At 37.3% G+C, this 15,536-nt stretch overlaps 1 protein-coding gene across 2 annotated transcripts in view; it reads right to left on the bottom strand.

Moving 5' to 3' along the window:
* LOC106880303 (putative glycerol kinase 5) overlaps positions 1-6,446 on the bottom strand; it is a 131,559-nt gene extending 125,113 nt beyond the window's left edge. The window contains exon 1 of one of the 2 annotated variants that reach the window (XM_052967406.1): positions 5,822-6,446. The gene's annotated coding sequence lies outside the window, so the exon portion shown is untranslated. The remainder of the gene's footprint in view (positions 1-5,821) is intronic. The other variant, XM_052967407.1, reaches the window with a different exon arrangement.
* Between the last annotated feature and the right edge of the window lie 9,090 nt (positions 6,447-15,536).

Below are 15,536 nucleotides of genomic sequence, written 5' to 3'. Positions count from 1 at the left end.
TTTTTTTTTTTTTTTTTTCCTTCCTTCCCCCTCCCAAAAAGAAAAGCTCTACATTGTATTTGTCCCATCTTCGTTGAGCCCTGTGTGGCTAATAAAAGAAATGTATCTATCTATCTATACATACATACATAAAGAGAGAAAGAGAGGGAGAAAGAGAGAGAGAGAGAAAAATATGTACATGAGCATGCACACACACACACACACACACACACACAATCATCATCATCACCATTGTTTCTTAACATCCACTCTTCTGTGCTTGCACAACTCAGAATTCGTTGAGGCAGATTTTCTGTGGCTGGATACCTTTCCTGGTGTCAACCCTCACTTGTTTCCAAGTAAGGTAATATTTCTCCCATGGCCAGACATGTTTCCACAGAAGATTGGAAACAAAGGACATCACTTGTATGATGGTGATGCTTTTTTACAGCTATCACATGATGCCAAGACAAAGAGAAAGTAACACACACACACACATACACACACACACATGCATACACACACACACATACAGTGAGCTTGTTTCAATTTCTTATTTCTTTATTGCCTACAAGGGGCTAAACATAGAGGGGACAAACAAGGACAGACAAAGGGATTAAGTCGATTACATCGACCCCAGTACGTAACTGGTACTTTATTTATCGACCCCCGAAAGGATGAAATGCAAAGTCGACCTTGGTGGAATTTGAACTCAGAACGTAACGGCAGACGAAATACTGCTAAGCATTTCACCCGGCGTGCTAACGTTTCTGCCAGCTTACCGCTTGTTTCATTTTCTGTCTTCCAAATTCACTCACAAGGCTTTGGCTGGTCCAAGGGCTATATGATAGAAGACATTTACCTAAGGTGCTACAGAGCAGGACTGAACTCAAGACCATCTGGTTGGGAAGCACACATCTTAATGACAGAGAAACAGACAGTAAATTCAGTCAGCTATGCTCCTTTTCCAAGGAATTGTACAAGCTAATATTGTGATATAAAATAGTAGAGCAATAGAAAAGATAGAGTAAAACATTTACTTTTATCTCTCTCAACATTCACAATTCAAATCCTGTTGGTGTCAATAATGTAAGTGCAAAGTGTAATTTATATCCCTCTGCCATGTATTTTGCAGCCTTGTTTCAGTGTAAATAAATCAATACTTTTACTATAGAGGCCAGTTCAGTGATTGTTTTGATTCTTGGTTACAGCCAATTCATTATGACTGAAATGTTATTACTTCAGGAAACACATGAACTGCTAAAACAGTCCATGTCCTGTTTCCTCTTTTATAAGCACAGTATGACAAAGGGATGAACTCTTGAAGAGCTGAAACTGAAAGGCTACAGAAGAGCTGAGTTTGCAATCTAGTTTCAGTTTCTGATGAAAGCTTGGGCACTTGGTTCAATATCACCACTTGCCCATTGGGTGTCTTTTGCAGAGGCCATACTGATGTACATAATCAAGCCAGATCTCTGATTGGGGGATAACTACCCCCAACAGTCTTACAAGACTTGAAAAGTATCATGGATATCCTGTTTCTTTCTAGGACTAAACATTAAAATATAAAAATAACACACATATACATACATACATGTGTGTGTTGGCACTCCATCGCTTACGACGTCGAGGGTTCCAGTTGATCTGATCAACGGAACAGTCTGCTCGTGAAACTAACGTGCAAGTGGCTGAGCACTCCACAGACACATGTACTGTTAACGTAGTTCTCGAGGATATTCAGCGTGACACAGTGTGACAAGGCTGACCCTCTGAATCACAGGCACAACAGAAACAGGAAGAAAGTGAGAGAAAGTTGTGGTGAAAGAGTACAGCAGGGTTCGCCACCATCCCCTGCCGGAGCCTCATGGAGATTTAGGTGTTTTCGCTCAATAAACACTCACAACGCCCGGTCTGGGAATTGAAACCGCGATCCAACGACCGCGAGTCCGCTGCCCTAACCACTGGGCCATTGTGCCTCCACATACATACATACATACATACACACATAGAAATGCATGTATGCCTAAAATACACCACAAAGATTTCAGTGACATTTCTGAATTTGAACCCTAGAGAATACCTATAAAGATTTATTGTTAGGTAATTATTGACAACAGAAGCATTTTGAGGTGAAATCCAAAAAATACACACTTCTGAAATCAAATTTAATGTAAATGATATTAGAAGCTCACTGAAAAAGGGTTTCACAATGAACTACTTAGATGTATCAGCACATCATTCAGTTTTTAAACTGCCATCATCTTCCTTAACTGCTTTGTGTCTCTCATTCTCCATTTCAATATCTTCATCACCATCATCTTCCTTAACTGCTTTGTGTCTCTCATTCTCCATTTCATTATCATCATCACCATCAGTTAACCTCCATTTTCCCCTACTTGTATCGTTCAGACAAAATTTACCGAGGCAGATTTTCTGTGGCCAGATGCCCTTCCTACCACCACTTTCAAGCACGGTATTACCCCAAAACCAAATATGTTTGTTTTCTTTTTTTCAGAAGAAAAGAAATGAACAACATTGCTTGTATGACTGTGATGCACCTTTACAACTATCACATAATGTGAAGACAAGGGTACACAAACAAACACGTATATAGATACATATAATTAAACACATACACACACATATGTGCATGCATACAAATATATAATTTGGGTTGTACACCTACTACATTTCCTGGTTTGATACTATCTGGTCTTTAGGTGCCTTTAACTGAGTTTTCTCCAAAGCAAATATTCAGCCCACACCCCTGGTTACCACCCTACAAATACAGATAAACAGATGTTCTGGCTGAGAATCAACCACACATCAATTTCAGATGCAAAGGGACAGCTTGTCAAAGTAAAAACCCATTCTTTCTCCTCCCTGACTAACTGATTGTGGAGGGGGAGAGAAGCAAAACTCAAACTTTTCTACTCTAGGCACAAGGCCTGAAATTTTTTTTGGGGGGGGGGGCGTCGATTAGATCAACTCTAGTATGCAACTGGTACTTAATTTATCGACCCTGATAGGATGAAAGGCAAAGTTGACCTTGGCGGAATTTGAACTCGGAACGTAAAGACAGACGAAATATACTAAGCTTTTTGCCCAGCGTGCTAATGTTTCTGCCAGCTTGCTGCCTTTCAAACTTCAACTCTTGAAAAGAGAATACAATCTATTTAGAAGAGAGAATACAATCTATTTAGAAGAGAGAATACAATCTATTTAGAAGAGAGAATGCAATCTGTATGAGAAAAGAATTTAAATTGCACCTTGCATTTATATTACTGACACCAGTAGGGTCTCGCTTATGGAATATAGAAAACTGAAAATCTTCAATCAACAAAGATTATACAAACAATTCATAGAGAAAAACTTCCTCATGTGGGTGGGGGTGGGGTTACAATCTACAAGCAAGGGAGAAAACTTCAAAAAAGATAAGCTGAGTAAAATTTTAGCTCAATATAAACAATAATGATTGAAGTGGGCCTCATCTTTAATGCCAAAATGGATAAAAGCAGCGGGGATGTTTCAGTCTTATTAAACCTCCTTCATTAAGCATTTTCTACTCTATTGGTAAAACTAAGACTGACATACATATATATCTTTTACTTGTTTCACTCATTGAACTGTGGCCATGCTAAGACACTGCCTTGAAAAGTTTAGCTGAACATATTGACCCCAGTGTTCATTTCTTAAGCTTAGTATGTATTCTATAGGTCTCTTTTGCGAAACTGCTAAGTTACGGGGATGTGAACAAACCAACATTGGTTGTCAAGAGGTAGTAGGGAACAAACATAAAACACACACACATACATACACATGCAGACTACTTTCGGTTTCTGTTTGCCAGTTCCACTCACAAGGCTTTGATTGACCCCGAGCTCTAATAGAAAACACTTGCCCAAGGTATGGCATAGTGGGACTGAACCTCATAAAAAAATAAAATAGGCAAACAGACAGACAAATAGAATAAACGTTAGTAATAAAGATTATGAATATCAGCAATATGGCTCAGTTTAAAATGAATCCCTAGGGAGTGTTTTTTTATGTGTTTAAGGTTTTACATGCGTAATATAGGAACTGAAACTTTCACCATCAGGGGGCATTTAAAATGTAAAAACAACCAGGAAGGGAATGAAACATTTCCGTTGCTTTCACCATCTAGCTTTAATAGACTGGATCCACGCCAATCTGTTTTGCTTGTATTGACCATAAAATTCGATTAACTGATCTTATTGGAGTTACTTCCCTTAATTGTTTTTTTTGTGTGTTTTAAGTGGTGGTAGTTGGTTTAAATAAGCGCAAGAAAGTTTTGCCTGCACCACATATACACCACAAGAACACAAAGTGCACACACACACATATATCTATACTTAAATAATATATATATATATATATATATATATATATATATATGAGAGAGAAAGAAAGTAGTTAGAACCATCACATTTAAAATCATGCAGGTGTAAGGCAATCACAGTGCCTCAACGTGTGTGTGTGTGTGTGTGTTTGTGTATACATATCGGTATATGAACTATCTTTACGTCAGTTACGGTTTTGCGTGTATTCGTTTCTGATTGTGTGCGTGTACACAGAAAGATCGAGGCGTGTGTGTGTGTGTGTCGAAGAAGTTGAAGTTAGAATACGTTAAGACATTGAATTAAGTCATTCTTGCACACATAACAACTTCAACAATACTTAAAACAATAAATGGTAATTAATACTGTTATCAAAAATTGCTATCGGTATTGCTGTTGTTACTGTTATTACATGATTATTGCGAATTATTCATCGGCAGGCTACAATTTAGCTGACACATCCAAACAACTTGGCTTTTAGACGTTCATCATAGAACCCTTTTTGAAATCCTTTTATTGCATGGTAACTGCCTTGGCAGTAAGGAATAAATTAACCTTACGACAGATCAACATGACACTAGGGAGAGGGTTAAATGATCGAGAAGATCCATGCCCCATTTTCATACACATATGATATGCAATACATGCATATATACATACATACATGGGTGAGAGAGAGAGAGAGAGAGAAAGAGAGAGAGAGAGAGAGAGTGGTAGCCCTTAAGTTTTTTGACATCAAACTTAAGCGCTCAGTAGCAGTACATACATATCCGAATGGTAGAGAAACAATGAAATTAATGAAAATTTAATGTTTCTTAAAACAACATGTATTGTTTCCCGTTTATGAACACAAATGAATGTATATCTAATATGAAAACTAAATACCTTAAGCATACAGAAAAGTACTTTGCTCTCCGCCTGCATCGAGGGCTTTGTTAGAATGCTTAAGGTTTATTATATATATATATATATATATATATACATACATACATACACACACAAATATTTATATATATATATACATACATACACAAATATTTATATATATACGTATACATACATACACACACACACACACATATATACATACACACACACACATATATATATATATTACAAACACGCGCATACACATACATGTGTGTGTATATAAGCACGCATATGTTCATGTGTGTGTGTATATAAGCACGCATATGTTCATGTGTGTGAATATACATACATACATACATAAGACACGTGTGTGTATGTGCAATTGTCTACGGTCAACGGGCTGATACAAGTAAAATATCATATATATGTGTATATCAGTTTGTATAAATATATAGATATATGCATGTATGTGTGTGTGTGTTGTGAATGAATGTATGGACACCAAATAGTTGTCGAAGTTGGAATGTCAGCGATATTAATAACAAAAAAAAAAAATAGAATAAAGAAGATATAAAGACATGAGTAAACGAAAAGAACAAGTATAAGCAACGTACCTATGTGAAAAATTCTGCTGTGTGTTGTCAGCTGTATGACAGCATTTAGTCTGTAAGTGCTGCTAGTAGGTTCGTCCTCCGGCTGAAGATTGTTTTAAGATTTCGTTATTAAAATCATATATAAAATAAATTAGATGAATGAATAGATAAACAGTTAGGTAGACAGACAGATAGCTGCGTACAGACAAACGGGGGAGAAACAGAAGAAAGTGGGAAGGAAATAGTAAGTTGTAAGTTTGGATCAGTGCGAGTAAGTTTTCAATTGTGTGTTTGCATGTATGTGTGTGTGTAGGTGTATAAGTATTTGAAAACTGTATGTAGAATGTATTTGTCTATATTCTTGAATGTCTCTTGAGATACATAAGTGAATTTTATATACACATCTCCGTTATATATAGTTTGTGTATGTCAGTTCACGTGTCAGTGTCCGCTTGTGTTAGAATATACGTATATATGATTCGTTGATGCCTTCACACAAGCAATTTGTTCATCTGTGCGTTTCTCTCTCTCTCTCTCTCTTTCTTTCTCTCTCTCACTCTTTCTGTCTCTTACACACTCTCTCTCCCCTTCTCTACCTCTCTTTCCCCACTCTGTCTCTCGCTCTTTCTATATATGTGCATATGTGCGTGTATGTATATATATGTGTGTGTGCGTGTGTATATCTATATATATGTGTGTGTGTGTGTGTATACATGTTTACGTATGTATGCGTATGTTGAATGTAAGTATATAGGTGGTGGTGGTGGGGCGGGTATATATAGTTTCAATCTGATGACGCCCTTGTAGACCTGAAAAGGGAGACAACCCCAGTCTGCTGGGTGACAATGCTAGGTTTGACGCGGGAGGGTCAGACTTAATGGATACAAACTTTATTTACTGCAGCTTCAGAAACATAACTACTATTATTACTATTATTATTATCACTGCTGCTGCCACAATCACTGCTGTTATGTAACCACTGCTAGTTCTACTGTTACTGCTTTGTATTTATATCATCACTTCTACTGCGACACTGCTGCTATTATTACTTCTACTAATAACGAATCCTATCATAGGCTCAAGGTTGTGAATTTGGAAAGTGGGAGAAGTAAAGTCGATGAAATCAACCCAATGCTTGGGCAAATTTTTCATTTTATTGAACCCGGAAGGTTTAAAGGCAACGGTGGCCTTGGCTGGATTTGAGCTCAGATCGTTAGAGACATAACTAAATACTACACGATATGCTAGAAATAATAGTCATGTTCCCCCTAAAGGCTTACCCTACCAATCCGAAGAAGAAAAAAAAAGGCACATTGATAATTTAATTATGGATATATTGCATTATCTGAACATAAGATAGGATGGTCATGCCTGGAAGTATTGATCATAATTTACTTGATCAGAGCTAATCAGGGGCTCTGAACAACAACCAAATACCGCTGCCGTCCACTGCTTTTGTCATAATAATATGTTGATAATTCTTTAGCCCGCGGTCAGCTTTTGTTCAACAGACAAAGGCGATCAAAGTGTTTCAGACGTAACTGTACCGTCTTTTTCTTTTCTTTTTCTAGTTGGTGGAGATAGTATTTATGGGACTACATTATCCAATATGTTCTTCCAATTATAATGATGGAAGTATTGTTTGAAGGAGATTTGACTGCTATTTCTAGCAGATAGTTTGACTACTTGGAAGCTCTCTTGTTGTTGGTTCGTAACACTGCTTTCAGAAATTGGCAGAAGAGGAAAAGTAGAGTGTTCTATTATATAATTCCATTTATATTTAGGATGCAATGTAGAAATATAACCGAATCAGGGCTTCCTTGGTATTTTATGTCATCGACCTCAGAAAAATGAATAATAAGGTTGACGTTTGTATGATTTGAACGCGAAACGTGAAGGATCGTGACTAAATGCACCAGGTATTTTATTCGACAGCGTAATAATTTTCATTATTTTTGATATCGAAGTGTGTGAATTTCAGAAAAGGTTTTTAGTTGTATATACGCCCAGGTTTCTGCGCAGTTTCCCTCTCCAAATTCCATTGAAGGTTTAAAAAAAGTTTTTTTTTTTTTAACTTGCTGCCTCTGAAAGAGGTGGTTGTGCCCATGATTCTTGCATTTCTTCTGAAACCCGTGAACTTGATGCAGTTTAACTGTCGCAAGTCAACACCTCTAAGGGGAAGATTCCAGAAGGCGATGTTCTCGAAATGAAGCATTGACCGTAATGGTTACAGTGGGATCGAAGTGGAAGCAACAAGCAGAGCCAGATTAAGACCCACAGAGGCCCTAAGCGCTTGAAAGATTTTGTTGCTCCCATATATTGTTGGCACTTCGTCGCTTACGACGTCGAGGGTTCCAGTTGATCCGATCAACGGAACAGCCTGCTCGTGAAATTAACGTGTAAGTGGCTGAGCATAAATACTCACAACGCCCGGTCTGGGAATCGAAACCGCGATCCTATGACCGCGAGTCCGCTGCCCTAACCACTGGGCCATTGCGTCTCCACTAAATGCTCCCACACACACACACATATATATATATATATATATATATGTGTGTGTGTGTGTGTGTGTAACTAAAAATATAAACAATAAGAAACCATAAAATAATTTTTTATTTCTCCAAATGAAACAAATCTAACTGTAAGATGGAAAATAATGTTTATTTTTGTATACTTCCACTTTATTTATATTTGAAAAGTTTTCTTCTTTTTTTAATTGCAAATTTTTTGGTCAGATCCTCATTATGATACCATGAACACTTAAAAATTATATTTCTGATCATATAAACCACTTCGAATAGTACTTTTAGTATGTTTAAAGTGATTTTTTTGTGTGCCGTAAACCATTTACCATTTCTATGGTGCTTCCCTTCTCTTGATGTCCGAAGCACGTGCTTATTTTGCCTAATGGTTAAATACAGTGCTGGCAATAAGACTGACGCGAGGTGGAAGGATGTATGGGTCGGGGATACCCGAGTAGTCGAAGTGCGAGGCCAGCCGGCTCTGAGGATCAGTAGCCATTTATAAAAGCGATAAAAAGGGGTGGGGAGAGAAAGAGAGAGAGAGAGAGAGAGAGAGAGAGAGAGAGAGAAAGAAATTGGACCGTGTTTATTAGTGACTGAATGCCAATTAGTTTAATGACTCTACTCTGGGCGCGATCTAGGATATCTGGGAGCTTAGCAGCAACACCGTCATAGATGTGGTTGCAGTACTTTATTGCCACCTTTAGCTTTTGGTTTATCTATATAGTCCTTAACTGCTGCCTCCTCCCTGGAGCTCTAGCATGACGTGGTGGAGAGGCTTGCGTTCTTTTGATCACGAGAACGATGCTAATAGGAGCATCGTGCAGCTAGCTGTATTACTGAAAACGGCAAAGACGTTGGTGATCTTCCAGACTAAATATGATTCATCATCCCAAGTCCTCAATAGCAGATAAGACAGAAGATGTGAAATTATTCACACAGCGGTTGGAAAAGCGACAGCGGACTGCCGGATATCCATAAGTTCCAGTCGTGTTGAATTACTTTCTGATTGGAAACTAATGAAAATCTGTTAAGGACCGTATATTTAATGATGTGTTACATCATACGTTAAAACAAACGCACGTATAGGTATCTTGGGCATGCTGCTTAAGTTATCGATACTGGATTGACAACATACAGGGGCTGCATCTAAACTGTGAATAGTACGCAAGTACGAGGATGAGTCAAAAAGTAATGCCATTTTGTTTGGGACAGGTATAATTACCAACACAGGAAAATGTGTCATACATCAAAATGAAGCTGGTCCTCTGTGGGTCACATCCCTACTTCTCAATATAGTCACCGTTTCTCTCAATAGGAATGTTCCACCTTCGAATGAGAGCATATATCCCTGCTCCGTAAAATTCTGTTGACTGTTCTTTGAGCCACTTCTTCACTACAGTTTCCACTTCCTCGTCATTGGACTATCATCGTCACTGGACTATCATCTCTTCAGCCATGAAAGAGGGTTTGAGAGGCAAAGATTATTTCAGTGACGAGGAAGTGAAAACTGTAGTGAAGAAGTGGTTCAAAGAACAGTCAACAGAATTTTACGAGGCAGGGATACATGCTCTCATTCGCAGGTAGAACATTGCTATTGAGAGAAACGGTGACTATGTTGAGAAGTAGGGATGTGTTCCACTGAGGACCAGATTCATTTTGATGTATGATACATGTTCCTGTGTTAATAATTATAACAGTCCTAAACAAAATGGCACTACTTTTTGACTCACCCTCGTAATTTCCTCCGACATCCTACTATTTCTGCTATATTGTGGGGGTTTTATGCCATAGAAGACTCACGAGCATACTAGACGCAACCCAATTTTAGCAGCGCATATTCATGAAAAAAATATGTATTATAGACCTAACTTCGCATACAGGACTTGTGATTTTTGAGACATTTTGGGAGTGGGATGGAATGAGTCTTATATGCCATCAAATGCAGTATTTATTATTCTTAATTTTGTTTCAAGTAGAGGGTATTGACCTTAATTCATAAAGTTGTTTAGCCCCAGGTCAACCCTGAATGAACAGATCTACAATCAAAGACATTCTATCCATGATCATCCCGCCTTAGTATATCTAAGATTGCATTGTGCCATAACCGATGAAGTCGTTGCTGTTTAGCCCCGGGTTAACCCTGAATAGCAGATGTATGATCAAATTCATTCTAGCCATAATCGTTCCGCTTTTAGCATATCTAAGACTACATTGTCCAAACTGTTAATTTAAAAAAAAAAAAATAGAGTGTAATTTGAGCAGATTGTGTGAGCATGTAGAAACTCTTTCGCTGGCTTGTAGATCATAGAGTGTAGACTTCTGAAATAAGAAACTCATATAAATAACAAGATGTTACTGTTTTGTTATTATTTAACTTCTTTTGAGCTCTAAGTGAGTATATCTAAGATATAAATTACAGCATGGCCATCCTGTATTGTTTACATACATTGTATCTAGGACTGCCTTATCTAATACTGTAACGTTGGTTCATGACATGTTCTGAAAGTTGAGTGTTCAAAATGGTTTGGTACGGGTAGAGAGAGAGTAAAGTCGCGTAGAAAGGAAATACGGGATAGACAGAGTGCAGGGAGGTATTCTGTAATTGGTGCCTTCAAAGAGAAAAGGCAAATTGATATAGAAACAATTTTTGTTGGGCAGGAAAGTAGATACGTTTTTAAAATTGTAATCTGCTGTCTAAGAAGAGAAAGAGTCTGTACTAACAAGTTCGCGATTTAACCCATTTCTCAAAACCTGAATGCATTTACTGTAACTGGAAAGAGCATCCTTTATAGTATAAAGTGCAAATGTACAGTAATTTTACTCTCTATATTTTATAATTTCAGATCCTTAATTTAAACATATCTCCATTTTAAGTGTAAAATTTTCATATGTTAGACTTGGAACTATTACGAAATACCTGTTCCTGCAGAAGAAATCTCTCAAAAGAAATCCATGAGAATATTAGGCAAACATTCGATGACAGGTGCTCATCATAATCAACGGTTAAGAAGTTTTGTGACAACTTTTAATATTGGAGATTTTGAGACCAAAGACACATCACAGTCCGGATGGCCATCATCGATGTCAACTCCTAAAATTGTTGATTAAATTCAGGACCTAATCTAGGTTAATCGACGAATTTCGTCCAAACCAATTGCTGAAACACTAAAGAAATCCAGGAAACGCGTTAGGTTCAAAATTTAGGTATGCAGAAATTACCAGCCAAAATGCTTGAAAGCTGATCACATACAAAATCGAACAATACTTCAAAATGGATTTTGCAGGAATTTCAGCAATTTCGGTTAAACCACTATGATCCTGAAATCAACCAACAATTAATGGAATGATGACACATGGGTTCTCTTGGGCCAAATAATTTCAAGACCCAACAGTCAACTAGAAATGTCATGGTTACAGGTTTGTAGAATAAGGATGAGATTTTGCTGACTATCCTCAGAAGGGCCTAACAGTGAATGCAGAATATTAGCCTAAAGTGCTGCGTCAATTAAAGAAGGCACTGAAAGAAAGCTACGGAACCTGATCTCTTTTGACAGAACAGTGTTACTGTTCTCCGGGCTAGGAAAACAGCTTTAAATCTTTTTCAGTTATTGAAGCTGTGAACACTAAAACTGTAAAAGCCTATACCATCCATCCCACTTACTAAATCTAATTCCGTCGGCCTATTTTCTATTCCCAAATCTTAAAATAAGTTTCAAAACGAACAAATTTTCCGGTGATTTTGAAGTAATAGCTATAACAGAATGGTATTTCAGTGACCATTAATATGATTTTTCAGGAGAAGGATTACAGAAGCTTGTGAGGCGAACTGTTGAGTGTATTGGAGTGTGGGGTGAATACGTGGAATATAACAAAAGTTTTGTGGCTATTCCCTTTGTTTGGGTTTATAACTTTTGAACATCCCCTCGTATATTGCCTGAGTATCCACACGCCTGTCCTCACTATTGTGTCTTTTGTTCACGTAGTTGTTTACATGCCTATGTTCTACATAGGTGCAGTCCGCCCCGAGCAGCGCTTTTAAAGGGGCGGTACTTTTGGGTCTGCTGTAGGCAATGTGTTTTTTTTTTTTGTGGGTTCGGGGGTGGCAAACGGAAAGGCCGCCCCGGGTGGCACACACTCTGGTACGCTAGTGGTACCAGCTGAGAACTGGGGTCGATGTAATCGGCTTAGCTCCACCCCCGAACTGACTGGCTTTGTACCAAAATTTGAAACCAAACCAGCAATACGGTAAATTAATTGTTGATATCACATGTCGATAAGAATTGTCAGAAAACAGTCACACATAAGTCTTGTCACTATACCCATAATATGGAAAAGTGTCTTGCTTTAGGGAAAGATATACTATATTTGTAAGAAGAAGCATTTTCAATCTGTCTACCTGACTTCTAGGATAGAATTTAAGAAAGCATCCGAAGTTTATGCTGATACAAGTCGTGACCAGGAGTCGAAGTTATGTCCCTAACATCGGAGTCAGTGATTCCAACTCACTGATCTCCATTAAATTAAACAATATTGAAGTACAGATGCAAGAAAACACTGGTAGCAATGTTATTTTTGTCTCAAGGAACGTCTGGATGAAACTAAGCTCTTACAATACCAACCGCAAACAATTCAACGGTTCATTTATCAAACTGTTGGGATAGTTTTGAGAACTATTTATGTTAGGAATGGGATTCCACATATAATGGTTTCCAACAATGCTGCAAAGTTCTGCAACGAGACATTGTTAAAGTGGCTTAAGATAAGCTGCAAATCTTTTAAGAATCACCATACCATCTAACAGTCAGGTCAGATTGAAAATGATACAAACTGTGAAAATGGGAATTAAAGATTTTTCTAAATAATTTGGATCTTTTGACGCATACTTATCGAATTTTTTAGTCGGTTACCTTTCGAATCCCCAAGCTGGAACAAAGCAAAGCCCTTCTGCATTGATGGTACGCAGAATTTGAGTACCTTCAACAATACCTTTTGCAACTGGTGCACTTCTTTGGTATATCTCAAAACGCGGCAAAATACTAGAAAAGGTTCGATATCTAATTCAGAGGAACTGAAATACGTAACTAGTCATTAACAAAAATTACAGAACAGTTCTGGTGCACAGTGGCCAAATAAGAAAATGCCCGAGAATGAAGAGAGATTCTAAACTAATATAGGAAGCAAGACCAAGTCTAGATAATCAGAAAACCGGCTTGCAACGATCGATGACCGTGGATATCCTATCACCAAATGAAGCAAATGTTGATACCACTAACACGACTCTTAATGATGTTAAACGAAGCAAGAATCGCGAACAAAGGAGTTCCTCCTAACAATGCAGGGAGATGTAGTATTGCACTAGAGTTGCATGCGTTTCGATGACGATATTATGCAATCTAATTAAATGGTCATGCCATGAAGACTATTTTATATGATTGTCTTATTAATGAAGTAATCCTCTAACTGATTACATACCGCTTCCTTGTTTTTAAAACCTTCATAGAAAAAATTCTTCTTTCATGTGAAATCTGAAGTTGAGATATTTTTTTTTTGGTGATAACATTATCAGAAATGAACGTAAAGCTGGTTCTTGACCACTGTAGCATGCTCTTCATAGGCTGGTGTAACTGCTGCAATATTTCCAGTAAATCCATATAAATGCGGATCAATATAATTCGGAGTATCCTACTTCGTTCCGTTGCTAATTGTTGTTCATACATTCTTACAGAAGTTTGTATTTTTAACTGCTCATTTCAACCTTCATGTTCCAGGGTGGATACAGTTGAATTGCTGTTTGTCAGTATTCTGGCCTCATTCCATCTGAAACAGTTGTCGTTCATCTAATCGATTGCTATGTACATTGATAATAATTGAAACCAAGCAATATACAATATTAGTCTGATCTTAATATTACTACGTTCAATTAAAGTCGGATAGTTGCTTCTGTTATTGTTGTTGTTATTGCAACTGTGAATGACTTTCTTTCTCAGACTCGTCCTTCTGTTTTTTTTTAAACGTAGGGTATGATATGAAGGAGATTTGGTTGCTATTTCTTGCAGTTTAGGCAACCACTTAGGTGTCCATGTCGATTCATTGTTGCAGTTGTTGATGTTATTGTCGTTGTTAATACTCGTGATACTATTTCTGTTGCTGTTGTTGTTTTGGGTGTTGTTATAATTGCTGTTGCAATTTAACTCTTGTGATATCAGCCTGTAACTTTAGTCGATTGATAGGTAATTGGATATCGGGTACTTTTTGGTAATTCCCACCCACCATTAAAAAATTGAGCTACATCCCCACTAAAAAATTGAGTTAATGTGGCGACAAGAGATTGGATTAAAAGAGTTAGATCCTTTTGATTCAATACTTCAACACATTGTTGACTTTTGGCCTCCTCAGTAGGCATGGTATAATTTGTTATAAAAATATTATTAGATTCAATAAGTTGTTTAATTTTTCCAGTTTTCCTGTTTATTAATTTTTTCCATTTTCATGTTTATTAATTTTTTCAGTTTTGTATGATTTGTTATAAAAATATTATCAGATTCAAAACGATGTTTCATCCTTTCTCTTTTTATGTTTATTAATTTTTTCATTTTTTTTCTCTTGTTTTATTGAGGGTTAGACAATTTTTATAACTGAAGGAGATGACCAAAAGTATCGATATTTCTTGTCAAACGGGTGTGGGTAGAAAACCCAATTTTTTAATGGGGGTGAGATAAACAAAATGTACCGGATATAGTTTAGGTTGCGTGTTGTTCCCATATAAAACCAAGTTACCATCTCAACTTTTCAATGAACCTGTTGTTCCTTGTGTTGACTGCCATTTCCAATGTTGAAAGTCGTTAATGGTTGTTGAGGGATTCAGCTAGTTTTAAATATGGTCTCAATTTCAAGGACTGTAAGGACTTCATTAAGGAAGATTTAAGCTGATATATTGTATATGTGTACTGATTAATGTTTAGTAGAAAGTGAGTTATACATCTTTAGATTGTATACCTGACTTCCTACTATAAAATTAAGAATATAACGGAATGCTGAACTCCAGACTATCAACTTAAACAACATTTATTCACTTCTGTGTGTATGAGCATAGTTGTTGGGACGTTGCTCTGTAGTTGTGCGCGAGCTGTCGAGTGTAAGTCCGAAAGATGTAGAGAGACAGCTTAAATACATCCATGCTCAATCGCTGGCCAGCGAGAAAGAGAATGAAT

Source organism: Octopus bimaculoides, chromosome 4, assembly GCF_001194135.2.
Source record: "Octopus bimaculoides isolate UCB-OBI-ISO-001 chromosome 4, ASM119413v2, whole genome shotgun sequence".
NCBI classification, from domain to species: domain Eukaryota; kingdom Metazoa; phylum Mollusca; class Cephalopoda; order Octopoda; family Octopodidae; genus Octopus; species Octopus bimaculoides.
This window is presented reverse-complemented; position numbering and strand designations above follow the sequence as displayed.